This window comes from Hemicordylus capensis, chromosome 4, assembly GCF_027244095.1.
Source record: "Hemicordylus capensis ecotype Gifberg chromosome 4, rHemCap1.1.pri, whole genome shotgun sequence".
Lineage (NCBI taxonomy): Eukaryota > Metazoa > Chordata > Lepidosauria > Squamata > Cordylidae > Hemicordylus > Hemicordylus capensis.
In genome coordinates, this window is record NC_069660.1 from 901,360 (window position 1) to 912,392 (window position 11,033).

Here is an 11,033-nt window from a genome sequence, read left to right on the forward strand (position 1 = left end):
CCTTGTGAAATCCCTCCTCTTGCTTCACTGGGCCGCAGACCTGCAAGAGTCCCAGGAGGACAGTCTGTCCCTGGCTGGGGTGGGGCTCGGGGGTGGGAGGGAGGAGAGGCAAGTGGCCGGTGCTGCTCTCCCTGTGTGTGGAAAACCAGGAAGCCACTCCACGCCCAGGCAGGCAGCAGCCTCCAGTCCATGCTTGGCACACGCGGCGGGGGGGGGGAGCCCACTGCCCAGGGAGGGGCCCGGCTTGGCCTGCTGCTGTCGCTCCTCCTGTGGCTTCCCCAGCAGCCCTCCGCCCCCCCGCCCTGCAGAAGCCAGCAGGTGAAGCTGCTGCTTGTGAGGCTGGAGGTCCGGAGGGGTCATGGAGGAGAGGTCTGTCACCGGCTACCAGGGCTACCAGCCAGGCCCCGCCTCAAAGGCAGGATGCCTCTGAATCCCAGTTGTTGGGGAGCAAGAGCAGGAGAAGGGGCCTGCCCTCCCCTCTTGCCTGGGGCCTCCCCGGAGGCATCTGGTGGGCCACTGTGTGGAACAGGATGCTGGACTGGATGGGCCTCTCTGGGCCTGATCCAGCAGCAGGGCTGTTCTTGGGTTCTTATGGCGGAGGGCAGGGGGTTGATCTCGGCCAGCCTGGGGTTGTCCCCCCCCCCGGTGCTGTCATACTGTAACTCCCATCACCCCCAGCCATGTGGGGGGGGGAAGGGGAGTGAAGGGAGGGTGATGATGATGATGATGACTGATGATGGGAGTTGTCGTCCCCCAGCCTGTGGCCGCCCTGGGCAGGAGATGAGCCTGGAAGTGCCCCCCCCCACCGCCCTGAGGCTGCTTTGAGCCCCAGTTGGGCTCCAGCCTGACCCCAGGCGGAATTCTGCTGCTGCTCCCCACAAGCTGCCGCCCCCTTGCTGGGCAAGAGAGGCTTGTGGCAACAGGCCTCTGGGTGGGTGGGTGGTGAGCTGAGCTGAGCTGGATTTCTCCTCCAGGCGGCCCAGACAGACAGAGTGGGCGAAGCTTCCCTTCAGGGGGGCAGGCTTCCCAGCCAAGCTTTCAGGGGGAAGTCCTCCCATGGGCAGGGGGGGGGCTGGGAGAGGCTCCCCAGCCCTCAGGACAGGAGCTGCTGCTGCTCCTCCTCCTCAGCTCCCAGACCCTGCCAGTGACTGAGCCCCCAGTTTCCTGATGGAGGGAGCCACATGCTGAGCAGGGGGAGGGGTGGGAGTCTGGGGGAGGGGGCTGCAGAGGCCCCTGGCCCTCCAAGTGCCCCAGAGAGAGCTGGGCAGGGAAGGGGGCAGGCAGAGCCCTCAGGGTCTCAGTGGCTCCCAAACAGCTGACCCACAGCCAGCCCCCTCCCCCGCATGCTTCAAGTGCCCCTGCTGCATACCTGGGACAGGACCTCTTTTCAAGCAAAATTCTGGCTGGGGGGGGGGAGCATTCAAATCTCACTCATGTGGGATGCTGGGATGGTCCTTCCTCCCCAGGGTCTTCTGAGGCTCTATCCCAGAGAGGGGGAGGGACAAATACATCTTGTTTCTAGCATAGATGCAGGTGATGCACACGCTTCTATTTAGCAGGGGGAGAGCAACTGGCCCTCTCCAACCCCAGCACAGCATCCCTCCAGTGGCGGTTGCTGGGATCTGCCTTGTGACTGTGGGCCCTTTGGGGACAGGTGAGGAACCGCCTTTCATTCATCCACTCATGCAGGCAGGCAGGCAGGCAGGCAGGCATTCACTAGTTCTGTCTAAACCACTTTGAGAACGTTTGTTGAATAGTGGTATATCCCTGTATGTGTTTGTTGCTGAGCGCCAGGCAGCTGCCCAAGTTTGTGTTCAGCTGCCCATCCCATATTGCCGGGGGTGGGGGGGCTGCCTGGCCGGTTTTGATGTGGGCTCAGAGACTGACCCTGCCTAGGTCAGGCTTCTTCCAAGAGCCGCCCCCCCCCCCGTTTTCTTCTGTTGCCTTTCTCTGCCTTTGTTGCAACATCCCCAGTGAGATGGTTCAGGTGATGTGTCCAGAAGGGCCTGAGAAAGAGGAAGGGGTTGGCCCCCCGCTGAAGGGCATATGAGACACCCCACAGGATGCCTCTCGGGCATTTCCGACATGAGCTCATCACCCGCTAGTCTCTGCATGGGCCGCCCAGGATGTCTGTGATCTCAGGCCTCTCTGCCTCACTGCCGCCAAGCGCCCCCTCCCCGCTGCCACGATCATTCCCAGCTCCCCAGAACTGCTCCTTTGCCTGGAGAAGAGCTAGCCTGGTGGCAGCAAGCATGGATTGCCCTCTTTGGTCGGTCCTGCTTTGCACTGGAATGGGAGAAGACATGTGGGCACTCAAGGGTATTGCCCTTCACCCCTTTGGGGATCGTGGGGAATCCGCTCTGGGACGAGCCCCTGCCTGCTTGCAAGCAGAAGGTCCCCCCGAGTCCCCTCCCTGGCAGCATCTCCCAGAGAGGGCTGAGCACTGGCGGAGCCCGACTGCCTGCAGCCCCTGTGTGGCCCCGGCCCCGCTGACCCCACCCCCTGCGTCCGACGTCAGCCGCAGGGGCCGTGGTCTGGCTCAACTCCCCAAGGTGTCGCACGGCCCCCGCTCGGAAGCTAAACCAGTCTGGGGTGTGTGTCTGTGTGTGTGTTGGAGCGGTGAGGCATGGCCCCTGATTGGTCACGGCCCAGGTTCTTTGAACCCGCTGGCCCAATGGTGGCTCTGCCCCGGGGCTGAGGGAGATTCCTGCCTGCAGCCTGGGAGGAACCGCTGCCAGTCTGTGTAGACAAGACTGAGCGCGATGGACCCAGGCTCTGACTCAGTCTATGGCCGCTTCCTATGTTTTATGTTCCTAACAGGATGTTAGGACAGCAGAAGAGCACTGAGTAGCCTGCGAGAGGCGGCTGCAGAGCCTAATTTGGGTCTTGAATGTAGAGGACATGGGGGAATCATGGGCAGCTGATCCCGTAGCCTGGGAATCAGCACCACTAGTCTCTGAGTCACAGCCAGCCTCTCTGACACAGCCCTATTCATGGGGGAACTCCCTTCTGGCCAGGCAATCCCCATTTCTTCGGGGTGGGGGTGGGGCAGAAGAGGACAGGGTTGCGCTAGGAAGGTGCCAAGTTGCCCAGCCCTACAAAAACACACACAGAAGCGAAGTCAATATTTCAGGGAAGTCAACATTTACTTGATCAAATAAATGAATGTAGTTGGATTGTAAAGCTATTGTAAAAGCCAATACAATTTTGAAATGCAAAAACAAACAAACACAGAATCGTAGGAAGGAGACCCAGTCAACTGGCCCAGAGACAGCCCCTCCTCTACGCCACAACACACAGCTGTGCACAGCATGGGAGCCGCCATCTTGGTTCTTGTCACCAGGAGCTCCAGCTCAAACGCTGCTGCCTGCCACACGGTGCCCTTTTTAAAGGGTTGTTTCAAAGATGGCTCAGTGGGCCGCCCGCCTCCTCCTCCTCCTCCCCCCTGCCTGCCACCCAAGTGCAGGAAGCACCCATGCTCTTTGAAGGGAAGCAGCAGCAAGGTCTAGAGCAAGGCTCACCCTGGAAGTCACAGTCTGCCCTTTGGTGAATCCGTGGATGAACTATCGGAGGCCAGACTCACTCCCTGCATCCACTTCACCAGCAGGCTTCTGCAGCCATTTCACCGTTGGGCCAGGCCGTTTTCTCCCCAGCTGTGTCCCGTCCCCCGCCGTCCGTTGGGTGCCCCCCTCATCCAAAGAGTGTCGTCAAGAGCTGCTCTCAAGAAGCCTCTTCCAGAAGAGGGAATTCCGGCCGATGGAGCTTTTCTCCCCTTCTCATGACACCAAGCTGCACCTACCAGCACCTCCTGTCCTGACTGCTGCAGAGTAGCCATCATCAGGGCTCCTTGCTGCCATCTGGTCTCTCGTCCGCCCCAGGCACAGAGAGGGGGCCTCTGCACCTTCCCCGAGAAGGAAGTCCTGCCGGGTTCCGTGCAGCTTCTTCTCCGTGTGTTGGGATTGCCGCGCTGAGAAGCAGTGTCCTCCGACCATTCCATACGAGGGGCTTCCAACGTGCCTGGCAAGGCAGCTTTTTCCTGTTTCCCTCCCTCCTTCACTCCCTCCTTCTGCACAGCATCCTAGAGCTCTGATGAACCGGAGAGCAGACGCACCCAACGGCTGTGATTCTGGGCTGGGCCTAATAAAGGTATTAATTGCTGGGCTCTCTCCCTAGGGAATCGTCCTTATGGGCCTACACGGCTCCTTGGGCTTTTCGTCTTCGGCTTTCTTCCTCCTTTGCACTGGACATCTTTCCTGGGTGCCCACCTTGTGAAGCAGGGTGTGTGTGTGTGTGTGTGTGTGTCCGGGTGAACCCTGCACGCCCGCCTTCTTTTAAGAAAGAAGAGGCATTCTTGCTGTTACTCTGCCGCCTACCACAACTGCCTGCTTCACAAGAGGGATGTGATGGAAACATTACCTCGTCTGCTCAGAGTGAAGGGAATGACATCCCTTTAGCGCCTGGTATTGCTTTACGGGCAGCTCTGACAAGGACACCATATTTTAAGGAGGACCTGGATCAGTTGTAACAGGTTCAGCGGAGTGTGGGAGAGGGACACGGTTGGTGAAAAGCAACCCTCGGAGGAAGGCTGGAGGTTGCTGGGGATGTTCCTCCTCCTTCCCGCAGAAGACGGAGGGGAGGTGTGGAAGGGCTGCCAGTGCCACGGGGGGGGGGGGAGGAGAAGGAGCAGGCTGGGGGTGGGGGTGGGGGGTGGACCTCTTGGCCTCTCTTGCTCCTGGAGGCAGGACTAGAGCGGAAGACCTCCAGGGGGCCTTCCCTCCCCAGCCCTCCGTGGGCTGCTCCCGGCTGAAGAAGAGACACAGGCGGGCGGGGGTGCCCCTGGAGAGGGCAGCCACCCCCGCCACGCAAGACGCTCCTGGGGAACCAGTCCCATCGTTGGTCTGCTGCATCTGCTGCTCTCTGCCCTGGGCTGCTTATGGTGTGCTTCTGACATGCTGGGCCGGCAGGCAGAGTGCAGCCCAGCTTGCCACAGACCCCTTCGGGCCAGTGCCTGGGGGAGGGGGCCTCTTTCCAGGCACTAGGTGGGGCCCTCCCAGAGGACCCAGTTCCCAGCGAGGCCTGGGCCGCTGCCAAGGCCAAGAGGAAGTCAGCCGCTGCTTCTGTGCCCGACCCGACGCCAGCAAGGCTCAGGTTGCCACATCAAAGCCAGCCGGAGGTGAGGCAAGGTCCCCCCTGCTCAGCGCCAGCCAAAGGGCCTTCCATCCCGGGCAGGGGGGGGGCGGGCACAGCAGCAGGCCGGCTCTGCCAGGCCCCTTCCTCCAGCACCCCTGAGCCTGCAGCCTCTTTGGGGGCTCATGGAGCTTGGCAGCCCTCTGCGGCTTGGAGGCTGGGAAGGCGGGAGGGAGGGAGGGAGGGAGCCCCTTCTGCTCCCCACTGCAGTAGCAGCAGCAGCAGCAACTCCGGCCCAGCGGCTTCGTGGCCCACCGACTGCCTTGCAGAGGAAGCCCGGCCCTTTCTAAACTGCACGCTGACCCCACGGAGAGGAGCTGGGGCTGGCTTGGGGTCCTGGGGCAGATGTGGCTTTGACAGGGTGAGCTTCCCGTTTGTGCACGGAAGGATTTCCCCACCAGAGCCGGCCACCGAAGCAAAGCGGGATCCGTCCATGCCTGTGGAGCTGCTGCCTTCTCCCCCGGGGTCCGGCAGCCCTCCGTTCATCTCGGTCAGGACTGTCTGCACTGACCGGCAGCAGCTCCCCAGAGTCTCAGACAGAGCAGAGTCTTTCCCCGCCCGTCCTGGAGCTGCTGCCAGAGAGTGGGCTGGAGCTCTTCTGCAGGCCAAGCGGGGGCTCTGCTGTGGAGCTGCATCCTCCCCCCCACTGCCGCCCAAGAGAGGGAGGGGCTTCTTCACCACCACCCCCTGGGGACGCCAGGGCCTGCCTTCTGCGGAGTCAGGCTGTGGTTGGGCCCCCTTGCTCAAGCTGGCCTTCTCCTGGCCTGCAGGCAGGGGCTGAGCCTGGGGCCACCTGCACACAGAGACCCCACGGGTGAAGCAAAGGACTTGTGGGGCACCAGGGAAGTAGAGCAAAGCAGGCAGCAGGGAGGCAGGTGGGTGGGTGACAGCGGGGAACTGGCCGGGGTGGGTTAGGGTTAGGAGGGCGCAGGCGAGGGAGTGCATGTCCAGAGCGGACACCGAGCCCGCCGCCAGGCCTCGCATTTCTCCACTCACCAGAAGGGAGCTCTGAACTGCCCGGGGCTCTCTTGCCTTTCCCTCCCCAGCGGAGGCACCCCCGAGCCCCCCCCCAGGCCAGCCCTGTTGCTCCCCAAGTGACAGAGACCCCCTTCCAGGCAGCAGCCCTCTGACCCCAGATGCTTCGAGGCACAAGCCGGCTCTGCAGCCAGCCTGGTGGCCGCCCCGGAAGCACCCCAGGAGTGACCGAGGTCCTTTGGCGGCTCTAAAGGACGCGGGTCCTGCCAGCCCATCACTCGCTCTCAGCCCTGAAGGTGTCTAGAAGGCCTCTGAAACAGCTAGGAGGGGACCTCTCAGCCCACCGTGGGAGCCGCCCCGCTCTCCTGCCCACCCAGTAGCCACACAATACGTGGCAAGTCAGGAGAGGGAAGACAGAGCATGCAGCGCTGCCGCCTGAAGCAAGCGTCCCGTCATCTGGTCTCCCCTGGAGACCTTTGCTCACTCTGTACGGAGCATGTCTCGGGGATGTCTGCCGGCACGTGACCTGTCGTGGCTTCCTCCACGGAGTCCTCCGGGCCATCCTCGTCCTTTGGGTGAGGTTCTGAGTGGGCTGCAGTCTGCAGTGGGGATCCTGGGAGCTCTGGGGAGAGGCCTCCCAGCTGTCAGGCTGCGGCAGGCAGGGAGGCAGGCAGGCAGGCAGGCGGGAGCCTCCTTTCCAAGGCCCAGCACCTCCCACACAGCCCCCAGGAGGCCTCCCTTCTCACACCAAGCCTCCCTGCTCCCCTCCCGGCTCCCGGTCTGCCATGGAAGGGAAAGGGGGTTGTCGCCAGCGTCCACTGGGATGCTTGCCTTGGCAAGGCCAGTTTCGGGATGACAGAAATGCCAGGCAGCCGTGCGCTGTCCAGATAAGCCCCCTTCACAAAACAGCAGGCCATCTCAAAATATACACGGCATTAAATAAGGGCAGAGATGCTCCGGAGAAGGAGAAGCCACCCCGACACGCTGCCAGATCCCTCTTTAAGAGGCAAGCCCTGCAGGTGAAGGCAGGCCACGCAAGGGAGCCGAGGAGGAGACTGCGTGTCTCTTTTGGAGCAGAAGAGGTCCATGCGAGTGGCTGGGCAGGTAGGAGAGCCTCAAGGGCTGGAACAGCCTTGGCCCAGATGGAGGAGAAACGAGAGCCAGTCTGCAGATACCTTGTGCTTGGGCTCACGTGATCGGCACTCCACCTCCGGCTCAGAGGCAAGATGCCTTTGAAAACCCGTTGCAGGGGAGCAACAGCAGGAGACCCGGGGGCATGCACAGACCGACTGATTGGCTGATACCTCTTGCCTGGGGGCTCCCCAGAGGCGGCATCTGGTGGGCCGCTGTGTGCAACAGGGTGCTGGACTAGATGGGCCTTCTTGGGCCTGATCCAGCAGCAGGGCTGTTCTTTTCCCCCCAGTGTGTGGTTTGCAATAAGCAGCGGAGTGATTAGAAGGAGTTCCCTGTGTGCTGCTCTTCTCACAGATCCAAGAAGTCCTCCTGTCCCTATAAGATACGATAGGTGCAGCAACAGCTGCCTGGCTCATTTCGAAGGCTGTGCGTTTATCCACATCATTTAACAAACCTGTTAACTTCTACAGCAGCGGCCACAGCCTGCCGCCTTCGCTGGTCAAAAAAGAACCCAGCCCAGTTAAAAGAGACCAGCCCCACGAGAACGCCCCCCCCCCACCCCGGAGCCAAGCCTTTCTCGACTGCCCCAGCTCCACTGCAGCTGCCCCTGCTTGTCCTGAAGGAGGAGAAAGTTTTCTCCTTATGCACAGCATTTCTTGACACAAATATGTGCAGGAAATCTGGCATGCAGTCAAACCTGTCAGCTGCCTTCACCATATCCACAGGCATGCACAAAAAGCCAATTCCATGTGAAAACACCCTCAGCCTGGGAGGTGGGCAGGACAGAAGCCTTGAGGTTGGGAATGGGGGGGGAGCAAGAGCAGGGAGGAGAGCTGGTCTTGTGGTGGCAAGCAGGACTGGTCCCCTTCGCTAAGCAGGGTCTGCCCTGGTTGCATCTGAATGGGAGACTCCATGTGTGAGCCCTGGAAGATATTCCCTGAGGGTATGGAGCCGCTTTGGGAAGAGCATCTAAGTTCCCTCCCTGGCAGCATCTCCAAGGTAGAGCTCAGAGAATCTCCTGCCTGCAGTCTTGGCAAAGCCGCTGCCAGTCTGTGTAGACAATACTGAGCTAGATGGACTGAGGGTCTGACTCAGTATATGGCAGCTTCCTATGTTCCTATGTAAGGGAGTCAGCCATCGATCCTGGCCATGCTGGGCAGTGGGGAGACAAGCATAGGGAGCAGCAGACCCTGTCATGGTGAAGCAGAGGCAGCCCTGTTCCTGTCCGGAGATGAAGGGAGCCCAGCTGACCGGCAGCGCTGGGGATTCATGGAAAAGTCGCATCACTCTCGGCATGCATGTGATCATCCTGAAGCCGTGTTTCAAAAGCAGCAGAGGCAGCAGTGCCCAGAGAGCAGGCAGGAGAACGAACTGAAGGAAGCACCAGCAGGAGTCAGCATCTCTGGGCTGGCCCACGCTGCTACAGGTGTGCCTGTAAGAGGCTGGAAGTGCGGCCTGAAAGAGACCTCTGGGATGCCGGGCTCCAAAGGGATGCCTCCCGTCCATTGCTTGCAGAGCCAGGCATGTGGCTGGAGCTGCCGACATGCAGAACCCCAGCCAGGGACCGCTCAGCTCAGCTGCTTGGCTTTGGCTTGGGAGCAGCAGGTGGGGGCTTCTTCCTGCTTTGCAGTGTCCGGCTCCGCATTAATCCCTGGGGCCGGCTCTTTCTAACTAGCAGGCACACCCAGGCCCACTGAGGGTCTGCTTCCACCATCAGCTCACATCTCCTCATAGACAAATCCATGGAGGAGAGGTCTCTCCATGGCTACTCATCTGGTGGCTACAGGCCACCTCCAGCCTCAGAGGCAAGAGGCTGGCCTCTGGTGAGCCATGGTGGGGAACAGGGTGCTGGACGAGATGGGCTTCCTTGGGCCTGATCCAGCTGGGCTGTTCTTACGTTCTCACATGCCTAGCCCAAAGCGTGACAAGACTGTGGTTTTTGAAGGCCGGAGTCCTGCTGGGTCCATTTCAGCTCTGTCTATTAATGGTGCACTGCACTGCAGAGGCGTATCTAGGGAAAATAGCGCCTAGGGCAAACACTGAAATTGCACCCCCTGTCCAAGCATCTGACACCCATCTTCAGATAACTTTACCATAATATCAGCTGAAAAATATAAGTCAAGTTCGTTAATCTTTTAATATTTCAAAAACTATTTAGCAGTGGACTTAGCCAGACCAAAAAATGCTGGAAAACTACAAATTTCAGTATGTGGGGGCTCATGAAATACCCAAATACTATGTGGAGATGTACTTGGAAAACTAAACAAAAGTGCCTGTCTAATTCTCTACTATGCATTGTAGCATCACCATTACATAAGTTTTAAAAATAAATGGAGAATTTGACTTTTCCCAGATACAGTGGTCCCTCGACTTACAAACTACTCGACATAAGTATTTTTCGAGTTACAAACGGCAGTTTTAGATCCGGTTTTAGATGCGGTTTTTTCGACTTACAAATTTTTAGATGGGGTTTCCTCGACTTACAAATTTTTAGATGGGGTTTCCTCGACTTACAAATTTTACATGCGGTTTCCTTGACTTGCCTGCCTGTTTACTGCCTGTTTATTCTTGAAAAGAAATGTTCCTGTGCAGTTTGCAAGCCTTACTGGGGGTCTGGGTCTTTTTTCTAGGCTCCGGAACGCATTAATCCATTCCCAATGCATTCCTATGGGAAACCGCTTTTCGACTTACGAATTTTTCAACTTACAAATGTGCATTCGGAACGGATTAAATTCGTAAGTAGAGGGACCACTGTACTCTGAAAATAATTAAAGGATATGCAGAGTAAACTGTGTCACTGCTTGGAATATATTCTAGTCTTTCAGAAAGACAGTTCAAATGAGAGAAAGAGAGCAAGAAACTCCCAGTGGGCCTTCATACTTAGGATTTCACACTGATTCAAAGACAAACTCACCATTAATAGCCATATTAGCAAGACATCACATTTAACTCACTTATCACAAGAAGCAAAGTAAGAGCAAATGAATACAATCCTAGCTCATAAGCGTCAGCTCAGTATTCACAAGCCCTGATTCTCTGTACATAGTGCCAATCTGAATATGTGTACAGTGTCTTATATTATATTATTATTATTATTATTTTTACCCGTAGCCCCTTTGGGGGGCTTCCTAAAGGCTGGTGGGGGGGGTTGCAAAGATTCCCCCTCACCCCGCTGGCCTCTAGGGCCTCGCAGGGACCATTTGAGCATGTGCGGTGGCTGTTTTTAAAAATTATCTTTAAAAAAAAAAAAGGCCACTGAAAACAAAATGGCCACCGCGCATGCTCAAATGGCCTCTGCAAAGCCTGGCATGACCTAGAGCCTCACAGAGGCCATTTGAGCATGCACGGTGGCCATTTTGTTTTTGGCAGCCTTTTTTTTTTTTTTAATTAATTTTACAAAATGGCGCCCCCCTTCAAGTGGCGCCTGGGGCACGTGCCCTGCCTGCCCTACCCCTAGATACACCCCTGCTGCACTGGGATTGGTCTAGAGACCCAGAGGGCTCCGGCGATGGGGCCAGACAAGGACGACACTCTCTGGTGCTCTGAGCCACCCTGCTGGCTGGAGGAGCTGTGGAGGAGCGCAGTCCAGGTCCAGAACGCTCATCCGGACACGCCTCCCGGTCAAACTGTGTGTGGAAAACTCAGATCCCCAGAGGACGCAGGCCTGGCTCGTCTCCTTTGGCCTGTGGGCAGCTTCCACTCACACAAGGAAAGAACCCATCAGTTTAGTCAGCAGG